Source organism: Conger conger, chromosome 10 (assembly GCF_963514075.1).
Source record: "Conger conger chromosome 10, fConCon1.1, whole genome shotgun sequence".
Taxonomy (NCBI): Eukaryota; Metazoa; Chordata; class Actinopteri; order Anguilliformes; family Congridae; genus Conger; species Conger conger.
In genome coordinates, this window is record NC_083769.1 from 2,515,001 (window position 1) to 2,534,633 (window position 19,633).

General features: G+C 41.1%; 1 protein-coding gene across 1 annotated transcript in view; it reads left to right on the forward strand.

The window, feature by feature from the left end:
- frs3 (fibroblast growth factor receptor substrate 3) overlaps positions 1-19,633 on the forward strand; it is a 59,616-nt gene that overhangs the window by 27,791 nt on the left and 12,192 nt on the right. The window lies entirely within an intron of this gene.

Here is a 19,633-nt window from a genome sequence, read left to right on the forward strand (position 1 = left end):
GCCAGGTGATAGCTTTCCCATCAGGACAGTTTGAAATCGGTTTAAATGCCCATACAGTTAAAGCTGTCAGAGTAAATGGCCTTGCCAGTGTTAATGCAGGATGGAAATGTATTATGTATTCTTGTTGAATTGCTGGAGATCCTCTGTGCCAATGTAATCAGTCCTTGATGAACAGTGGTATCTCCTATACTAATGAAATCAGTCCTGGGTTGCGAGCTGGTGGCAGGCATCCTTGGCCCATTGCTGCTATGATTGTGGTCATTAGACTGTGTAGCATGAGTTCTCCAGCAAGGGGTGCATATGATTGTGGTAATTAGACTGTGTAACATGAGTTCTCCAGCAGAGGGCGCATATGATTGTGGTAATTAGACTGTGTAGCATGAGTTCTCCAGCAGGGCACCCACAGTACTGAAACCCAGCCTCATGCTGCACTTTGTACTGGCACTGTGTTTCTGTGATGAGCTCTGAAGAGTTGGACGTGTTAAATTGCTAAGTAAGCTGATCGCCCGATTCAAAGAGCTTCTGGTAGGTTAGATAGCAGTCAATCGCCTCCCAGAATCAGATCTAGCAGCCCAAAACCTGATCTAGTAGGTTGGAGTTAAAGGCATCGTTCTCTCATTTTTTTTGTGTGATTATTTCTGTTTCGGTGTAAGTTTTTGATTGACCTAGTTTTTGTGTGAGGTGACAGATAGTTTACAGGGATCATCTACTCTCGGTACTTGAAGGCCAAGAACTGCTAGTTTTCCATCCTCCCTTCACCTGCGAGTCAGGTGTGGAGACCCCCCAACTGCTAATTACCCAGGAGAAAAGAAAACCATTTGCATTTGAGGGCCAGAGCTGATGATCCCTGGTGTTGGCTGTAACAATGTTTCCAACACCAGTGCATGTGTGGGTTATTACACAACGCTCAGTTGCTTTGCATAACTGACACATCTAAAGAGATGATAACCTAACCCTGCTCAAGCTGCTACGTTGATTTTCATAACAGACATCTAACTCAACTAACTGTTCTACCTCTTTCAAAGACAAAAAAACCCCCCCCACAAATATATGCTAAGCACAGGTTGACCAATGTGTCAGTAATCGCGTACCACAAACTGCTCTTCACATCTGTATGTTATTATAGGTGTAAACTCTGATAATCAGTTAGCATCTCTACACTTTCCCCCCTACTGGAATATTAAATTATCATTGTGACTTCAATAGTTTAGTCCGGTTGCTAGATATATTTCAGTCTCGACAGTCTGTTTGTTATACACACAAGGCCCACACAATGCAGCTGTAAATACGAGACCAGACTGGCTGGCCCATGTTTTCCGTTTTGACGCGCTGGCATGTTTGCGTGCACACAGTGTTGTGTGATTAATACTGTAGTAATGGTGAGGGTGAGTGAGGGTGAGTGCCAGGCCCAAGTGTATTTCCTGTGCTGAATGTTATGATAAAACCAGCATAGGACCAATATTGAATCATTTATTACAGAAAAGCCATCCCCCAATCACAGAGTACATTGGTAACAATAAATATTCAACAAAACCAGTGGCAATTGGTGCAAATTTGCAAAAAAAAACGAATTGTAAAGGAGAAAATTCTATTCAGGAGTCAAACCTCAACTATGTCAGGCTGAATAAAGTAATCCAAGAGTAGAAGAGGACGTACAAAGAGGAAGCTGGAAATCTTTCTTGGAAGGTGGACAGATGAGAGGTGCTTGGAGATGATTGAAGTATGTGAGAATGCGGTCTAAGGCATATTGGGGTCATTGCAGTTAGTTTGCTGAGACGTAACATCTACAGCAGATTGTCCCCTGCTTAGTCTAAGCAACTGCATTACCGCTTTGGATAAAACTGTCAACTAAATAACAAATGTAATGTACTGCAGTCCTGTCATAACTGACTGTGATATGTTAAATCGCTCACTCGAGGAGCAAGCACACAGTGCCAGCCCTGTGGGAGTCATCATATATGTCTTCTGTGCCAAAGATGACAAACCCAATGGATTACTTCTGACCTGCCATATTAGCGTCTGTCAAGTGTTTTTAACATGGGGTGCTTTCACAAATCTAACAGTGTGCAGAGAGTAGCAGACCTGTTACAGTGTGCAGAGAGTAGCAGACGTGTTACAGTGTGCAGAGAGTAGCAGACCTGTTACAGTGTGCAGAGAGTAGCAGACCTGTTACAGTGTGCAGAGAGTAGCAGACCTGTTACAGTGTGCAGAGAGTAGCAGACCTGTTACAGTGTGCAGAGAGTAGCAGACCTGTTACAGTGTGCAGAGAGTAGCAGACCTGTTACAGTGTGCAGAGAGTAGCAGACCTGTTACAGTGTGCAGAGAGTAGCAGACCTGTTACAGTGTGCAGAGAGTAGCAGGCCTGTTACAGTGTGCAGAGAGTAGCAGGCCTGTTACAGTGTGCAGAGAGTAGCAGACCTGTTACAGTGTGCAGAGAGTAGCAGACCTGTTACAGTGTGCAGAGAATAGCAGACCTGTTACAGTGTGCAGAGAATCGCAAACGTGTTGCAGTTTGCCTACCACCAGAGTAGTGATGCTCTTTTGAACTTCTTCATCTGGTTCAAAGATATCAAAATCACTTAATAGACTGGTGTTTGTAAATACACTTTATAAAGTGTCTTGAACACAATTCAGGCATATTAAAATAGACTCTCACGTCTCATCAGTGATCACCTTCTTGACATAAAGACCTGGGTTCGATACAAAGGGCAGTGCAGTTACATCAGGGACATCTCTACTGGTTCATCACCAGACTCAAGAGGCTTCTCCTGTGTTATTTACCTTCTGCACAGAAGTCTGTCAGAGCAAACGCCCTGAGATGACCATTTTAAGTATTCAGATGACACAGATTGTGGACACCGCCAACTCTTGTCTACTCTTAACTGCTATAGAGTAGACAAGATAAAGGAAATGGTGATGGTCTGGCTGGGTCACCTAACAACTGGAGCATAAACAATAGAAAGGGATGAGTAGTTTATTTATCTGGGCATCAAGACAACACACTGACCATTGGAATAAATCGTCATTGAGTCCATCCCAAATGTGTCAGTCATTACTGCAAGCATTTCACCCCTGCTTCATCAGCACTGACCTTCAATCCAACAGCTGGGGTTGGCTCTATAATTAATATCAGACAAACTAAGGAGGGTGACAATATGAGTAGTCAGATCTTAGGGAGATGACAAAAAGAACCCAAAATAACTTCATAAGGACAGATAAGAATAAAGAAAGTATACTCAATAGCTGAAGTGTATTGTTCTGAAAGTACTGACCAGTCGCCATCAGCATTGTTCTGGCTCTTATTACCAATGTACTCTGTGAGTGGTGGAGCTCCTCTGGATTCCATGAGAAAAGTGACGTGTCTTTCCCTGTTTTGGCCTGAATGCTGTTTGTGCAGGAGGTTCTCCTAGCTGAAAGCGGACCTTACTGTGAAGGGTATGGTGATGGCTTTTTGTTTTCAGGTACTTCCATAGTGAGACCTGTAGGCCTTTCTGAAGCTGCTTTCACATGATTAGCGTCGAAACACTTGCATGGCGTCAGGCCATTAAACCCCTATGGATGGCCAAGTCAGGCTTCAACGCTAAGCCTGGTATAGCACACAGCTCCGAATAAAGCCAAGTTGAGTGCCATCAGGGTTCAAATTGTTTAAACTTTGACCTTGTTTGAAGCTGACCTTTCCTAGCGTGTCCAGTCACATCACAGCTTTGTATGAAGCAGGCATACGTTACCTAGCAGCATGGACAGAGTCGCTTCACATAGGCTACATGGCTAACTGAGTTAGCCCGGTTAGTTTCTAGACGTTTTGGGATTAAGTCAATATTATTGGTTTCACAATGCGAGTATGCAATTTAGCCTTTTACTGCAGACAACCTACTACTATCACATATTGTTATGGCTTCTTACGTTTTAACGATCCAACGGCTTCCTGGATGGATGACAACAAATTTCAACTGCCGACACTTGATGTGCAGTCAACACCTAGAGCTTGACGCTCATTATGTGAAAGCAGCTTAAGGCTGCCCAATCACATTAGCCAGCCGTGCCTGGGACCTTTTGCATTGTAGTGATGGGACAGGATTCCCTGATCAAGCAAGGGTACGGTGTGTTTAATTTGGAAAAAAAAGGTTCTTCTGGTTGCTGCTGCGTAAATGTCCCTTTTGTAGGGCTAATGGGGTGTGACTGTCACTGGCTCTCCTGTAGTACTGTGTGCGACCTGTAGTGGCTCTCCTGTAGTACTGTGTGCGACCTGTACTGGCTCTCCTGTAGTACTGTGTGCGACCTGTAGTGGCTCTCCTGTAGTACTGTGTGCGACCTGTAGTGGCTCTCCTGTAGTACTGTGTGCGACCTGTAGTGGCTCTCCTGTAGTACTGTGTGCGACCTGTCGTGGCTCTCTTGTAGTACAATGTGACATGGTCACTGGTGTCAGGGAGGGATCCAGAAAAGGGCTTAGTGCAGGGGGTACTGTCCTCTGAGAATGGATTTACACTTAAAGATAGCTGCTTGATTACTCTGTAAACAGATGCTTGATTTCTCAAAATGATTGCATTAATGTGCAGCTTTTGGATATCTTACCCAAATCAGTGCTTGTCATTAGTGAGATTTAGTTCATGCTCATGACTAGAATATTGATGCCTCAAATTGACCAATCATTGCTCTTGGTCATATTTCAGAACTGATAAAGGGATGAAGTTCTTCTGATGGGAAGAATATACTTGGTCAGGTGTATTTTGTGCAAAAGTGCCAAATCTGTGTTCCAGTCAGCTGGTATCAGAAGTATGGGGGGTGGTATTTGTAAGTGTAGATGTTGGAGGGCTAGCATCAAATCCAAAAAAGTAATAATCAAGTCTAGGCTGTAGACTGAGACCACAATGTTTTTAACGAGTTTTTTAAATAAATAACTCCCACAATAGTTATTTAAATTGGTTTTTGTTACATTGTGGGCCAGAATGGAGTTTGCTGACCCCCGGGACTAGCGTGAAATGTTCTTTTTTTTAACAGAATATTATTTATCAGAAGGTCTAATATATAAAACAATACTTCTTGATAAAATTATGTGTCAGTTTTCATCTTGATGTTTTTTTTCATGATTTTACATGACTATAATTTAATGACGACGTGTTGGTAATGGAAACAAGGAAGTTGGTTACTGAAATAAGATTTTTTTCATCAATAAGACATGATTTCATAAAAAAATTATTTATTATCAAAAATATTTATATACAGGAGTTTAACTATTTTATTACTTTTGTCACCGTGAATGTGGAGGTGAACAGTTTGTGAATTTTGCTCTTGCTTTCCTGCCTGCAGACTCCTTGTTCTGCTGCCCCTTTTTTAAATGATCGTTGTGCCAAATTAAGCTCAGCGCAAAAGGCTGAACATCTACTTTCACACACTGAATTCTGGAGCTCATTGGCCCACACGTGACTGATTTTGAAGTGTTGGGAGTGGTCACTGGGGAGGTCCTGGTGCTCTGCTCGACCCTCAGTATGGGTTGTCGTACTTTACCGCTACACAGTAGAACCTCAATATGGGATGTTTTAGTTTACCGCAACGTAATGGAACCTCAGTATGGGTCATTTAGATGATGCTAATTTAAAATACTTCATGTTTGCACGTGCTACCATTCCTACAGCTGCTATTAACATATTCATTACCAGTTAGGCCACAGCCAGAGGTGGAGGTGCAGTGCCTGCCATAGTCATCCCTTAACAGTTAGGCCACAGCCAGAGGTGGAGGTGCAGTGCCTGCCACAGTCATCCCTTAAAAGTTAGGCCACAGCCAGAGGTGGAGGTGCAGTGCCTGCCACAGTCATCCCTTAACAGTTAGGCCACAGCCAGAGGTGGAGGTGCAGTGCCTGCCATAGTCATCCCTTGTGAAATCAGCACTACGTCTGACACAGCCTCAAGTGGAATTGAATAAAAAACACGATTTTTCAAACGGTATGCCATTAAAGCAGGTCCTACAAAACAAGGAAATGTGAAAGTGGTTTGGCACCCTCCCAGGTTGTGGTGGGGTCTGACGTTCCTCCAGAGAAGGCTCAGAACATCTGACGTTCCTTCAGAGAAGGCTCAGAACACTCACTGGCTACTGCTTCAGTCCCACCTCCCACACAGGTGGCACATCAAACATAATTGTATTAAAATACATCTATGAAATTTTTTAGTACTAATGACTAGTTTTTTTTTTAAAAAGAGTGTAAGAAAAGTATTGTTGATTTCAGGCATTTTTTGAGAAGTGGCATACTTTGTGTATTCTGTTAAAATGGACATTTGTTCCAGAAGGTGAACATTTGCTGAGAACACATCTCTACTCTGTTTTCCAACATTTGCGCCTTTGCATTTTATTTAACTGTTAACATGTGCCATACTGTCTCTAATCACAATGTATTGTATAAACTGGTAATAATATTGAACTGTAAATGTTTTGTTTCTTTTTAAAAGCAAAGGGTTGCCCCTCCAGTTTATGTAATTGTGGTTTTACTCTGTTACTGTTAGTGCATTTATTCCATTTCTGATGATGCTGGCTGGGCTTGTGCAGAACATTACCCTAGCAGCCTTTGCTGAGTGCCATGTGCCAACGTTGCTGAGTGCCATGTGCCAACGTTGCTGAGTGCCATGTGCCAACGTTGCTGAGTGCCATGTGCCAACGTTGCTGAGTGCCATGTGCCAACGTTGCTGAGTGCCATGTGCCAACGTTGCTGGGTGCAGTTAGCTGTCTCTCTGACTGTGACTTTTTATTGTCTATTGCTAAGGAGAGGCATATTTAAAAAGAATGACCCATCCGTGTTGACAGGGTAGCAGGACTCACATGATGGGGTGGAGGGGGATTCTGTTTGTTCATCCATTTCCCTGTGTTGAAACAAAGCACCTGTAAACTGTTTTTGGGTTGTCTAAAGCTCAATTTTTGCCCAAAGTCAAAGATCACAACATTCTCTGTCAGATGGTTCACACAGAAGCAAGTGTGTGGAGTGTTCTGCAGTGATGTGAATCCTCATGAATATATCATAAGGTAAACATTGCAGCAGAAATTCAATACATTGGTGAGTAGACTCCCTATCATAACCATTTCTTGCCTTGGCTTGCTGAAGGTGATACGATTTGCACACAACTTGATGTGTTTATATTCACGTGTATGTAAATACAATAATGTACAATATATGGGAAATGTTCTTATGGTGTGCTTCTCTCACGCTCCTGGAATAAATTATAAAATCTCTACACTAATTATAAGAAGGTAGAGATTGGTTGTGCCAAATGTCATGACATCCATTTTGAAAAAAACAAAACAAGAAAAAAAACAAAAAAACATTCCATGTCACTGTTCACTGTGATTTTGAAGATATGGCTATATTTTCATGGTAGCATAATTCTGGGTTATGTCAGAAACGTTCGGTGTTTTTATCATTCACACTGGATCATTGGACCTGATTCTGGTCTTTCCCCTTTCCCATCTGTAGCATTATAATGGTAACAAATATTCCCAAACATTTTTTTTGGGTTAAGAAATTCTTCCCTACCTCCTGGGTCCGACACAAAGCGGGTACGTTTTTGGAGGGTGTTGCTTTTATAATTCTGTGAACTTTTAAAGAACAAGCCTTGTACAATACATATTTATGTAATGAAATATAATTTTAGAATTAAAGTTGAACCAACTAAAACTAAAATTATTTCAAAGCCTATATTTTAATCCAAAGTGGATTTACACTAACTTTTCCCTTAGAGGAAAGTGTCAAAATGCAGTGTGTGTCTGTTGTATCTCTGCCCTCTCTACCTTCTCTTGGATGGTACAGAAGTATATTTTAAGTGGATGTGGATCTCGTTTATTTGTGTATTGTTTTTAAAGATTGGGGATATTTGTTACATGTGCCAAATTATAATTATTTATTTTGTTTCTTTAAAACACTCATTCCTACCTTCACACTTCACTGTTTATTTCAAAAGACTGCTTTGCCAGGTGAATAAACTTTACTGTCCTACCCCCTTTTTTTCTGTAGCATGCCCATTTGCTGATGTATTGAAAAATAGCTTCAATTTTATTTTGTACAGAAGGCATGTTCCTGTTGGTATTTAGATGACCCTGTAAGCTGTAAATATCTGCCTGTGTATTTGTCCTGTCTTGTTTTGTCAGTGTCTGTTTCTTGGTCATTGTACTAATGTGCGGAAAAAGTGTGAATTCTTTAAGAAGATGCAAATATTTTGTCTTGTATTCCTTTGCGTGTCCACAATAGACATGAGCGACTCCACATTGTGCACCACAATTTGTATTCATTAAAAAATATATAAATATATTGTAAAAATATATTGGTAAAATATGTTTTGAATGTAAAATAGGGGTGATGTGGAGAGCTCACTTGGGCCTCTCTCCAATAATGTTATATTCTGAAAACCCAACATTTCATTTGAAAGACTACCAATTAATTTATTTAGATTATATTGAGTCAGAGACTGCATCGCTCACAGACCCAGCCCTTCAGTTTACCCTGGAGAAGGGACACCAATATCAGAAAATTGGTCATCTGATTGGTTCTAGTTGGTGTTATCCTGGGTTGAATCCCGACCTCTAATTTAAGCCCCACCTCTACAAGATCATGATTGGTCATAATAATTAACTGACCATTGTTTTATATCCCATCCTTTGAATCTGGGCAGTCTTATCTCACGCCAGAGTGTTCACTTGGACAAGATTATAGCTGCTGTGTATGAGCACCTTGGTCTGGATTATAGTGCTGTAAGGTTATGAGCAGCTTGGTCTGGATTATAGTGCTGTAAGGTTATGAGCAGCTTGGTCTGGATTATAGTGCTGTAAGGTTATGAGCAGCTTGGTCTGGATTATAGTGCTGTAAGGTTATGAGCCGCTTGGTCTGGATTATAGTGCTGTAAGGTTATGAGCATCTTGGTCTGGATTATATTGCTGTAAGGCTATGAGCGCCTTGGTCTGGATTATAGTTCTCAGGCTATTCTCAATCCCACTTCTACATGCACTGTGTCCCCTTTAACAAAAATAATCTATCAAAATTTACGGTGATTTACGGCAATTATTTTTGAAAAAGGTTTTCCAATTTTCTGATTTCATATTTCAGAATCTTCTGGTGAGTACTTTGTTACTTGGGTAAACGGTCCCTCCCCTATTTCAGACATACATTGAAATTTTTACATTTAGGCATTTAGCACGTTTAAATATTTATGGTTGTGATGGAGCACTCATGATACATTAAGACCTAGTATTTCTTTATACACTGTCCTGTCAGTTGACTGAAATTGATTCTGTGCACATTCTATGTTCATATTTCATAAGTTCTGGTTGTACATTTTTCATTAAATAATTTGGCTGCTGTGCAAAAATACATCGTAAATTTCATATACCTAAAAAAAAAAAAAATGTGTCTGTCATTTCAACTGGGAGCAGGAGCCATATTCTCCTATGATTGTGAATTCTGCTGAGTATGACCCAAAAGTAACACGCAATTAAAGCAACATGAAGGAGTTTCCTCATTCTCAAATGCAGACACAGGTCATAATTTTACAACATCATTTGTTCAAAGGAGGACACAGTGTCTGTAATAAAGGTGGATTAACTGATGTTTGTCAGTTATAAATGTGATAAAACATGAGCAAATTTGAGTATTTAAATTAAATCTATTTTTATAGGTTTTTATATTGAGGTGGAAGTCGTCTTTCATCACTTGACAGATTACAGATTTAATGCCATATGAAAAAGACACTGAAACAGTCCCTCACTGAACAACTACATACAGGCTACAGCATTTACCTCTGCTGTCCCTTCAGGACATACATCCTGGAGTCTACTAGATTCTTAATGATCCAATTGTACAGTGACATGAATGCATATTCTGGATGTTCACATTTCACCACATCATGCATCACATTAAAACAATCTGGATTGGAAGATTTTTTTAAATATATATATTTTGAATGTTTTTGTTTTATATATCACTGTTTTATCTAAATCTGATAATTGTATTTATGTGTGTATGTGTACTTATGAATACACACACACACACACACACACACACATTTAAGTTGAAACGTAGTGGTTTCTACTTTCCGTATGGAACTTTACTAAAATAAACCTGGCCAGTCGAACAGACTGGAGTGATGTAAGATAATGAAGTTAAAATGTGCACTGAAAATAAATATATTGAATAAAATCTCAAGAACATGTTTTTTTAGTAATCCTTCCAATGTCTGAATGAATGAAAGAAATGCGGAAATATCCCCAATTATCATTTCCTGGATTTGTGTGTGGCTCAGTTTTGTTATCATCACACCCAAAGTTTAGATTGCCTGCAATGGACACCACATGTCAGTTTGTTTTTATGGCTTATATCACACTGAGAAATTTGGTCATTTAAGACAGGGAAGAAGGTTTATGTTTTATTTGCTTGCGTATGAATCAATATGAAAGCTTGTTAAATGAACATGACTCATAAATAATCATGGCCGCTGCTGTTGTTTGAGCATGTGAATAGGCATGAATTAATTAATTTGAGCAGCCATTTCCAAAGGATGTATTAACAGTATTACCAACAAATTTGATTGCAGATGACATTACTATCACGGTAGGATGTGTGATTTTCCATTTGAAGATTGGGAAACAATTACTCAGATAATATGAAGCAACAATTTTGTTTCACTAATCTATGGAAATGCTTCTGAAAGGGCATATGTGAGTTAGTGCTATATGTTTGGACATCAGACACATCGGGATTCTAGAATTACAGAAAATTGTTATGTTTGTGTACACTATGGGATGCTTGCTTTGATCTAGTTTTGCTGATTACATATTAATTGGTGTCTCAATGTTTTTATTCTGTACTGTACATGCAACTACTTGACTCTTACAAGCCAGTTTGGCCGATGTGGGCTCAGCATCAGCCAGAGTTATGATAGGGTTACTTCTGTACGTCAATGTATACTTCAATGAAGCCATCAAGATATGTAAGTTGGAGACAGCTTCTGCTTCTCAGTTCCTTGGATTCCAAAGGGAGCTGCTGAATGGTGAAGCCGATTCATAGAGGCAGTTTTACTGTGTCCTGTTTTACTGTGGGGCTTTAGTCACCAGAGTATGAGTCCTGTTTTACTGTGGGGCTTTAGTCACCAGAGTATGAGTCCTGTTTTACTGTGGGGCTTTTGTCACCAGAGTATGAGTCCTGTTTTACTGTGGGGCTTTTGTCACCAGAGTATGAGTCCTGTTTTACTGTGGGGCTTTAGTCACCAGAGTATGAGTCCTGTTTTACTGTGGGGCTTTAGTCACCAGAGTATGAGTCCTGTTTTACTGTGGGGCTTTAGTCACCAGAGTATGAGTCCTGTTTTACTGTGGGGCTTTAGTCACCAGAGTATGAGTCCTGTTTTACTGTGGGGCTTTTGTCACCAGAGTATGAGTCCTGTTTTACTGTGGGGCTTTTGTCACCAGAGTATGAGTCCTGTTTTACTGTGGGGCTTTTGTCACCAGAGTATGAGTCCTGTTTTACTGTGGGGCTTTTGTCACCAGAGTATGAGTCCTGTTTTACTGTGGGGCTTTTGTCACCAGAGTATGAGTCCTGTTTTACTGTGGGGCTTTAGTCACCAGAGTATGAGTCCTGTTTTACTGTGGGGCTTTTGTCACCAGAGTATGAGTCCTGTTTTACTGTGGGGCTTTTGTCACCAGAGTATGAGTCCTGTTTTACTGTGGGGCTTTTGTCACCAGAGTATGAGTCCTGTTTTACTGTGGGGCTTTTGTCACCAGAGTATGAGTCCTGTTTTACTGTGGGGCTTTTGTCACCAGAGTATGAGTCCTGTTTTACTGTGGGGCTTTTGTCACCAGAGTATGTGCACTGGGTGCCTAAACGTAAAGGATCATGGTAAACCAGTAAACGCAGAGCAATGATGCGAGCCACAGGGGTGTGTTGTGAGAATTGAGAAATTGAAAGTGAAAGTGAAGCCACCTGAAGAACTGTAATATTGCATATAGCAGGAGGCTACTTACATGATTTTATGGGAGAAAACAAGTGACTCACTGTGACAGGGACATTTATAACGTCTATTCTAACTTTTCTGTTAAATAAATAAGACCAGTGTTTTTTATAGAAGCATTCAGTGACACTGTAACATTACTTTAGCTATATACTTACAGAAAAGTGGTTTCTGATGCAGGAGACCTGTGGTTATGTGATAGTTTCTGATGCAGGAGACCTGTGGTTATGCTCTTTTTCAGACCAAATGCCAGAATGTGGAAGAAATGTGAAGTGACTTTGACCATGGAATGATTGTTGGTGCCAGACAGGGTGGTTTGAGTAGCTCAGAAACTGCTGATCTCCTGGGATTCTCACGCACGGCAGTCTCTAGAGTTTGCCGAGAATGGTGCGTGTGACGACCATGCCTGGTCTTCCCCAGCTGAGGTTGTAGCTGTCGTCCAGCAGGTGGCAGTGCTGCGTGCTGTCCCTCCCTTCCCCTGGAATGGTCTAATTGTTGATTGGATAATTACTTGACGAGTTACTAATTTTCCTGGGTGTTTGCACCTGAGAGGACCCTGATAAATGGCTTCACCCAGATGCTCAGGAAAGTGATTTCTCACTCCGTGCTGAGCCTTTGACAGTGGTTGTTGGTTGACTTGGTCTTCCTTTGTTATTTTGGATTTCCACACTCCACTTGCACTCACACTCAAACACCCCTAAACTGATTCACTCTGACACGCATTCAGACCGAAACACAATTATTGAAAATAAAACTCTTAATCTATTTTCCTGGTCTGGTCTCCATGTTTTGTTTGACTGCTTGAATGCCAGTCGTAACAGTGCGAAAAACAAAAAACATCCAGTGAGCAGCAGTTCTGTGGGTAGGAATGCCTTAATGAGTTAATGAGAGAGGTCAGAGGAGAAGAGCCAGACAGGTTGAAGCTAACAGGAAGGTGACAGTAAGGCAAATAACCATTCAATACAAAAGTGGTATGGAGAACACACGTGTCAAACCTCTAAGTGGATAGGCTACAGCAGCAGAAGACCAATAAGTCTAAAAAATAAATACCTAATAATGTGTATATAGATAAGACATATTTTTCAACTGAATCCAGGGGGTTTTGGGAAAGACAATCTGAATTTCTCTTGTGTCATTTTGTTTATTATTTTTAATTTAAGTCATATTACAAAACAGAAAAAAGCAAAGGTACAAGACGGTACTGAACGGGACTGAACTACGCATCCCATAAAGCATTGCAAGCAATATAATTGAATCGCTTTCCACTCACTTTCACATTTCAAACGGATAGTAATCGCATATATTTTAGGTTACCGTAAATCCTCAAATTGTGTCCGGGCTTGTATTCGAGGCAGGCCTTTATTTCTTATTAGGCATCTGGTGTAGAATTTTATTCTTAGAAATAAAGTAAAAGGCTACACTTAAAGTGGGCCAACACTGTTCAACACTTCCTGTAACCGTTCAAAAATCAATTAGTGTAGGCTAATCAGGAAACACCGTTTGGTAAGTCATAGCGTCAGTCTTAACAGACTTAGTTTATTGCAAATATTCTCAAACACAATAAATCACATGCAAGTCCAGAATCCATAAAATAACAATAACAGTTTTATTGTGAGACATGCGTTTCGTTTAGAGCAGCATACCGATAGGCTATCAAAAGATTTTCGCTTTGGTTTGGGATTTACTTTTGGGCTGTTTGATTCTATTGCTAAATGTTGGCACTGAAATCTGGGGGGTATTTGATGGTTCACTGTTAAGTTTTATGTAGTTGAAAGAGTGTCGGGATTTCCACCCGTCTGTTCATTGCGAGCCACGGCAGCCGCTTTCATTCATTCATTGAACGTGCGCTGTGCTGTAAATACATGGAAACCTTATTGCGTAGCCAAGTAGCCTAAATTGAGTTAATTTTTAATTTTTCCTGATTGACTTTTTATTAAATTCCTAGGCTGGAATGCCTCGCGGCAACAATTGTGTTTAAATGTATACTGCTTCAGCCTTTGGCAAGCTACTTAGAAGGGGGCGGCAAGCGACTGGTAGCTTGAGAGCAACGTGTTGGAGACCCATGGTGTAGGACAACGACTTTTCATTGGTAACAGTATTAAACCAACCAACAATATAAAATATTAAGAAGAGCTCTTTTATTTCATTGAGTTAAATCGAAACAATGTCTTCTAGTGCTCATGGACTGATAGCCCTACTGGTAGGAAATATTACCCCGGCTTGTATTTGGGGGCCGGCCTTTATTTGTCCGAATCGACCACGCCCCCGGCTATTATCCGAGGCCCGGCTTCAAATAGAATCCCGGACACAATTTGAGGATTTACTGTAGTTACATTTTATGATTGGGGGTGATTCGTACCTTTATTAAGATTCTCATTGGGAAGGAATACCTGCTTGTGGAAGGTGATCCCTCGGAGTGAACACCTGCTTGTGGAAGGTGATCCCTCGGAGTGAACACCTGCTTGTAGAAGGTGATTCCTCGGAGTGAAAAGTTATCTTGGGCTTGAAAAGGTTGGTTACCACTGGACTAGATACTAAGAGCTCTCTTATACCTGCATCAAGGAGGCAATTAAACACACCTGAGCAATTACAAACACCTGTGAACTGCATGTGCCCCAAACATTATGGTGCCCTGAAATGGAGGACTATGTATAAACACCACAGTAATTTCTAAATGGTGAAACCAAAATGTATAAAAATACCCTTTATTAAAATCTGAGATTGTGTGATTCCAAATCTAAAATAGTGGCAAATCAAAACAAAATGGGTCTTTGTCCCAAACATTATGGAGGGCACTGTATTTCAACCTATTTATTGGAATCAAGTTCATCTTGTTTTCCTACTGTAAATTCAGCTCCATCATCACTTGGCATGCCTCTGAAGAAACTGAGTTGGCAAATTAAAACATTTGGTGCAGATGCGGCTTGTGTAATATTGACAGAGTGCAGTGGTGGTGGAGTCCTTTCTGGCTGTAGTAATCATGCAGCTTTGTTGGTAAAACATAGCACAAATGCCTTCAATGTTAGGGGTTTGATTTCTACTATCCATGCTAAAAGTGTGTGCACTGACAAATAACAGTGAGCAACTACCATATGCCTTGATTACCCAAAGATGTTAGTTGCTGTTCCTTACAAAATACTTGGATGATGTAAGTTATTCACTTAAATAGACTTACAATAGTGGATTTAGCAATGTAAAAAACCCTAAAGAGCCCTGGGTTAAGCCTTGGATGTCTTAAAATGCCAGAAACGCCTCTGGTACTGATCAGAGAGTTGAGCACTTGACACTTTCAGTGACTGGCAGTCAAACTCAACCTGCTGGTTGGCCTATACTTCTCTCCTCTGGTCAAACCCAACCTGCTGGTTGGCCTATATTTCTCTCCTCTGGTCAAACCCAACCTGCTGGTTGGCCTATACTTCTCTCCTCTGGTCAAACCCAACCTGCTGGTTGGCCTATACTTCTCTCCTCTGGTCAAACTCAACCTGCTGGTAGGGCTACACTTTTCTCAGCCAACTGAAGCTGACACCAGAATTGGGAGGCGCACAAGCTGTTTCTGTGCGTTTCTGCATACCTACATTTTGTTTTGTGTTGGTGTCCTGATTTGGATTAACTGACACAGTATAACGATATGAAAGGTAGCCAGGTATTGATGCATACTAGACATCAAGGTCTAGTGCAGCTACATGTGGATCCGAAAGTAAATTCATTTCTGTGATGCCTCATCACTACCTATAGTGATGTTGTTGTTGTTGGCTGAGCATTGGGGCATATAACGGGAATGGGTGTAGTATTCCTCACCTGAGGGATCTTCCACGTGCAGTATTCCTCACCTGAGGGATCTTCCACGTGTAGTATTGCTCACCTGAGGGATCTTCCACGTGCAGTATTGCTCACCTCAGGGATCTTCCACGTGTAGTATTCCTCACCTGAGGGATCTTCCACGTGTAGTATTGCTCACCTGAGGGATCTTCCACGTGCAGTATTGCTCACCTGAGGGATCTTCCACGTGCAGTATTCCTCACCTGAGGGATCTTCCACGTGTAGTATTGCTCACCTGAGGGATCTTCCACGTGCAGTATTGCTCACCTCAGGGATCTTCCACGTGTAGTATTCCTCACCTGAGGGATCTTCCACGTGTAGTATTGCTCACCTGAGGGATCTTCCACGTGCAGTATTGCTCACCTCAGGGATCTTCCACGTGTAGTATTGCTCACCTGAGGGATCTTCCACGTGTAGTATTGCTCACCTGAGGGATCTTCCATGTGTAGTATTGGTCACCTTAGGGATCTTCTACAGCAGCTAGCCCTACAGCCAAGCGTATTTCGCGAAACCATGTCTGATGAGGGGGCTCTGAAGTTGAGAGTGGCTGAGATGGAGCTTGAAAACCTAAAAATGGAGAAAGAGCTTCTAATATGACAGGTGGAGAAGAGTGTCTTGTATGCAGGTGGTCCATGCTATTCAAGTAAAAGTATCACTAGCGACTTGAAGTTAGTGCCCAAGTTCAATGACAAAGTTTTTGTTTTGTTTTTTGTCTTGCTTGAGAGACTTGCCATATCTTGTTCCTGGTCTGATGACAGCCAGGTGCTTCTACTTCAATCAGTGTTAACTGGGAAAAGCACAGGAAGCATACACAGCCATTGCTTTTGGCCAGGCTATTTCCTATACCCAGGTAAAAGCTGCTGTGTTAAAAGCATACGAGTTGGTACCCAAAGCGTATTGGGGCAACATCGGCTAAGACAGTCGGAGTCGTCTGGCAGTCAGAGGGTTGCCAGTTCGATCCTGCCCTGGGTGTGTCAAAGTGTCGCTGAGCAGGACACTTAAGCCTCAAATGCTCCTGATGAACTGGTTGGTGCCTTGCATGGTAGCCAATCGCCGTTGATGTGTGAGTGTGTATAGGAATGGGGGAATGAGAAGCATCAATTATACAGCGCTTTGGATAAAGGTGCGATATAAATTCCAACCATTGACCATTTGCCATATTGATAGTGTATCCGAAATTGGAAAAGGGGAGACCGGCAGTGCCATGTTGTAGAGCAGTTAAACTCAGTTTCAGGGGTTGTGGGTACTTATATTACTGAGTGAAAAGTGGGCACTGCCTTAGAGGCTGCGGTTCTGGCAGATTAATTTGTTTTAATTTGTTTTAATTCATAAAGGTCCTGCTGATCGTTTCTGTGCTGGTTCGTCCCATAACGTTTCTTTAAACCCTTCTCTTAAATCTGGTGTGGACGGTTGTGCTCCAGTCAAGGGGAAAGATCTTCCTGGCACCGACAGAAGATTCTTTGTCGCTAGGGTTTGTTATTTGTGTCATAACAGAGGGAATTTTAAAGGTGAGTGCCCGATAAACAAGTTGCCAATTAAAGTTCCGCATAACACTGCAACATTTCCCCTAGCTCTAAGTCTATTGCATTGGTTTCATGTATGCCCTTGCTCTGTTGTGTTCCCAGACCATCTGTATTTTCAAATGTTATATGTCCCTTGCCAGGAAATACGGTAACTGAGAACGACTCCACTTATACTCCATTTATTTCTGATGGTTCAGTGTCTCTTGTAGGTGAGGGCTGTGAAATCCGTGTTAAAATATTGAGGGACATTGGTGCGTCACAGTCTCTGATATTGACTTATGTTCCAGTTTTCATTTAGTGGGGATGGTGTTGTGGTGTCACTGGTCATGGGGTTGTACCTAGTCACAGTGTTGTTCTCTGCCCTGACTTCTTCTGTGGAATAGTAGTGATAGCAATTTGCCCCGAGTTTTCAAATGAATGGCGTAACTTTAATTCTTAGGAATGATATAGCTGGGCCGCTTGTCACTGGAGTTTGTCTGGGGAGACGCACGAGGTGGCAACAAACTTTCTTTATGTTTTTAAGGCAAGAGATTCTGCTGTTCTGAAAAGTTAAAGTATACTTGCAATATCTTTTGTATATATATAATATTTCTAATACTCTTAGGTATAGTACTTGGGTGGTTAATCACACACCTGATTATATGCCTACAAAATCCCTGACTTTGTGCAAGCCTAGAACTTGTGTACCTAGAAGAATCGATGCTGTTTTGAAGGCAAACGGTGGTTACACCAAATACTGATTTGATTTAGATTTTTCTTCTGTTCACTCACTTTGCATTTTGTTAATTGATAAAAAAACAAAAAAAACTATTATCATGTCTAGTTTTGAAAGCATTTTTACTTTACAGCATTTTTTCACACCTGCCTAAAACTTGCACAGTACTGTACATTTTTCAGAGTAAAGGTTTCTGTGAGGGTCCAGTGAAGATCTTTGTGTTTTTTTTAAACATGCTTGAAAAAAAGGTGATTTTTGTGTCAAAGTGCTTGTGCTTTTAGAGTTTTGAATCTTTTCTTTATTAGTATAGTATAGTATTAATATAGTATTAGTATAATTGTTTAGTAGCTGCATCAACCAGACCCAAAATACATGAATGAACAAGAAATAATATGTATGTTTTTGTTAGTTTTTCAGGAAAGCATACAGTACTGTGCATGTTATCCAGTTCTATGAGAAAATAGTTTTCTTTTAAAATGGAGATATTTTTAGAAACAGAAACAAGTATAGTTAGATTAGGTCTCTCTGTGCAAAAGTTTGTTCTTGTCCAGACTCGTGTTGGTAATGTGTAAAATACGCATTTTGCAGTCTGTGGATGCGTGTGTGACGTGTGTTTAGTCATGTGACATGTGATGTGATGTGATGTGATGTGATGTGAAAGGGGAGGCAATGAGCCAAGGAGGGTTTTTAAAAGCAACATTTCTGGGGGGCGTATGCGTAGGTGGACACACAAACCCGCCCAGCAGGTTGTGTATAAAGCTAAGGTTTTTACAGTTCCTAACATCTCAGAAACATCCATCAGCTCTGGGTATAGAAAATGTGTTTTTTTCCAGTCCTTACCCTTCTAACGTCTACTAATTCAACACCTACCTCATCGGAAGCTGGGGCCATGCCACAAACCGTTCTGCGGCGCCCAAAGAACGTTTTTGCCACAATATCAATAGTTGCTGCTGGCTGACTCGACCATGAGTAGGTTTCATCCCGGGAGGAGGTCCTGGCCGCTCTCTAGAGGGAAACAACAACAGAACCCTGTATACAGCAGCCAGCAACACATTTTAAATGTTTTTTTTTTCATGAGAGGTTGATGATGGTGTCGATATGAAAATTAAAAAGGTTCAGGGGAAGGTTGAATTCTGTCTAATGACAGCAGACGCACGACAATACAAGATTAAACTGGTGTCGGCCAAAATGTTCATTACAGGTTTGGTTTACAGGTGCTTACAACAAGAACCCATTTCATTTCCAGCATTATAATGGCAGGTGTGTGGCAATGTGTCTAGAGTAGCTACTACAGCATGGTTCTAGCTACCAGCTGACATTTGAAGGACCCGCAGGGCCGAACTTTGGCAGGGGCTTGTGGGGCTTAAGCAACAGGGGCCTAAGGAGAAAGTAATATAAAAATTATAGATGGATAATACACAGAACACATTCACTTCCCATAACATTTGCGGCAACTTCTGAAATACTACAAGTTCACCACTGTCCCATTCGCCACTGCTTTAGTTTAGACATGCACATGAACAAAACGAAGTTAATGAAACGATGTTGAATGATGGCGAGCCACGAAGATTTGAGAGCGGAGCACAAAAAAGAAAGACTCGGAA